Source organism: Arachis duranensis, chromosome 6 (assembly GCF_000817695.3).
Source record: "Arachis duranensis cultivar V14167 chromosome 6, aradu.V14167.gnm2.J7QH, whole genome shotgun sequence".
Taxonomy (NCBI): Eukaryota; Viridiplantae; Streptophyta; class Magnoliopsida; order Fabales; family Fabaceae; genus Arachis; species Arachis duranensis.
The window spans coordinates 72,223,978-72,227,463 of record NC_029777.3 but is presented as its reverse complement, the minus strand read 5'-3'; positions in this window follow the sequence as shown (position 1 = coordinate 72,227,463).

The window sequence follows — 3,486 nt, the reverse complement described above, 5'->3', positions numbered from 1 at the left end:
CTAGTTTTTTTTTTTTTTTATTAATTTATTATTACTTTATTCAATTGTACAATTTCATGCCCTCGTTTTTATTTGATTGAGTGTTTTGTGAGCAGATCATCATGTAGACCTAAGGTTATTTCAACTAAGGAAGATTCACGGTGGCTAATAAACAATAGGGAAATTAAATTAATAGGAGACGAAGATAACTAGAAATAAAAACTGGCTGGTTGCTAGAATTTGGAACCATAGTTGGATTCTTGTTAATATTTGGTTACTCCTATTAACTCATTGTTACTTCGATTGCTGAGTGGGTTGTGGGGTTGAGGCTATGAGAAGCATTTGCCTCTAAAGATTTAGGACTCATTTTTATCTTTTTCTTTGTTTTATTGACTGCAAAGTATTTTCCTTTTTACATATCTAGTCATTTTCAATTGTCCATTTCACCATCTCTCCTTAAACACAAGATGACAATAATCACAGAATTAGCCTAATTTAAGAGTTTAGACATCTTCATTCCCTTTTATTTAGATATTTAGCTTCCCTAAGGAAAAAATGTTTATAAAGTTAAAATATGAATATGAAAATCACTCTATACTATTTTCTAACATGAGATTCATATCTAATAAAAGTTGGTTATTTAAAATTGATTAATTTCTCTTCTTTAATTTTTATTTTCTGGAGATGAAATCACTCAGCAGTTTAGGTTAGTTAGTTTACTAGTTTGTTTAAGTAAGTATTGGATGTTTGAATCTTATTTTATGGATTTTTTTTTACTAAAATAAAATAAAAAAAATTATTATTTTTTCAAACATGATTTTTAAACTCTATAAATTTAGCATGGAAATTTAACAATGGTTCGAATCTCACTTTATGGAAAATTGAAAAATGGGGTTTGAGAAAATAATAATTTTTTTATTTTATTTCAGAAAAAAATCTATATGTATAAAACAATTTATTGGATAGTTTCAAATTTTTAAATAGAGTTTAAATTTACAACGGATTAATTTTTGATCTGTTAGACTACAAGATATTATAAAAAAAATAAAGAAATCACTTATTTACATATCTATTTTTAGGAAAAAATAATTTCAATTTTATAATCTGAAAAAAAAACACGAAAATTGCACAAATAATTAAGTTGGCTAATTAGATAAATTAACTTTTCACCTCAAATTGTACAAAATAATTTACAAGAGAATGAACTTGTTATCCACTTTAGTCAACAAAAACTAAATTATATAAAAAAATGATGTTAACTTTATAATATAGGTATTTTGAGGAAAAAGAATATTGACCCTCATTTTCTTTTTTTGGTGTCATATTGACTCTTTTTTGGTGTCTAAACAAGGAAAGAAACAAAGCAAAAACTATCCTAAATTCGAGCGGATGATTCGTTGGAGATCAACACAAGGCTCAGACCAAATAACATGATTAGAGTTATTCTTGGCACCATATTTAGCCATCCAATCCGCAGCTCTATTTGCTTCTCGGGACACCCATTCAACGTGAACAAGCCAAGGACGAGATAAAAGCTCCTGAATCTTGTGAACCAAATCTGTTACTTCAGATGAATACCCACTTGTAAGCTCATGCATGATGGGCAGAATGTCAAGGCAATCCGTTGCACATATAATATCCCTCAAACCGCAATCCCAAGCTAAAACCAGCCCCCTCCAAGCAGCAAATAATTCACATCTGATTATAGACCAAGGGGGAATGCTTCCAGAGCAGCCCGAGATCCAATCTCCCTTAGAATCTCTTATAATACACCCAAATCCCGCTAAATTTGAATCCATATACAAGCTTGCATCACAATTAACTTTAAAACTATTACCTACCGGTGGTTCCCAACACAGGCAATTTCGGAGAGACCTAAAGGCATTGCTTCGATTCCTGTAAACCTGTAAGTCCTTGGCGGTAATTCTGGCCAAGGCAACAACCTTGTGGTCTGTCCAAGGGTTGTCAGTATTGAATATGTCATTGCACCTATGTCTCCATACCCACCAAAGCCCTGCACCAAAGGACGCCTCATTGTTAGCCAAGGCCTTCCGAAACCACTCTTCAAGAGCAGTACCAGTCGTCGAGTCCAGGATACTAGGATCCAACATATACCAAATTGCCTTTGATCGTTCACAGTCTCTAAGGCAATGCTCCATAGTCTCCTGCGCCTTGTTACATCTCTTACACATATCTGAAGAAGCTAAATGCCGCTTGAATCGAAAGGTCTCAGTTGGTAGAGCATCATGTAAGCCAAGCCACATAGTAAATTTGAACTTCTCTGGAATGTTTGTGTTCCACAACCAGTTCCAATTACTATTGGCATTCCAATTTAATGCTTTCTTTAATAACCATCTGTAACCCTCCCTTGCACTATACTTTTTTGATGCTGCAGGCCACCACTCCCACTGTGGCTCCAACTCAGTCGAACTAGGATATCTCAGACCACAAATAAACTGCTTAATCTCATGCGGAATAGGCGTGGTAAGACTATCAACCTCCCAAGACACCCCTTTCCACAAGTCAGCCACCATGAAATCTGATTCAGAAATATGTACATAAGGAACAAGGTTGCAAAGTTTACCAAAAGGAGTCCACTCATCATACCAAACTGATTTGTGGACATCTCCAATATTCCAATGAAGCCCTTCCTTGAGATGCTCATAGGCACTAACAATGTTCTTCCAGGTAGCCGATGAAGAATTTCTACTGTTTCCGTTCATACCAGATTGATTCCTGAGATATTTATGCTTCAAAACCTGCACCCATAACTTCTCACTATTGTTTAGACAATCCCATACCAACTTTCCCAAAAGCGCCATGTTAGCACAGGAAGTATCCCTAATACCCAATCCTCCTGCCTTTTTAGGAGTTATGGCGACCTCCCACCTGACCAGAGGCAGCCCTTTTCCAGTCGCTTGGCCTTTCCACAAGAACTGTCTCATTAAGGAATCAATTTTATTACATGCATACTTCGGGAGAAGAGAAATTTGCATTTCATAAACTGGGATAGAGGCCATAACCGATTTAACAAGACAAAGCCTCCCTGCCTTATTTAGTAGGCGTCCTTTCCAACTGGAGAGCTTTCTCGAAATTTTTTCAATAACCTCCTGAGCCGTCTTCCTGGAAGCTCTGGCATGACCGATGTTAATTCCCAGATATTTACCCAAATCATTGCAGAAACGGATGTTAGAGTCAATTCCGAATTAATCCACTAGGAAGAAAAAGAAAAAATTCCAATACGCATGCATAACTGCATAAGCCGCCCTGGTGGTCCCGTTCCTGGCTACTTTATCAATGAGTTATATATTACCATACACCATACAAAACACAACACGATAGAACACGTTGACATACAAATTTTAAAATCTTACATGATATAAAAACACGCATACATATAAAATATAAAGTATTTTTTAAATAAATCATAACAATATTTTGATATTTTATTGATATTAAAATATAATTAAAATTTTTAATGTTTTATTTTAATTATATCAAATATTT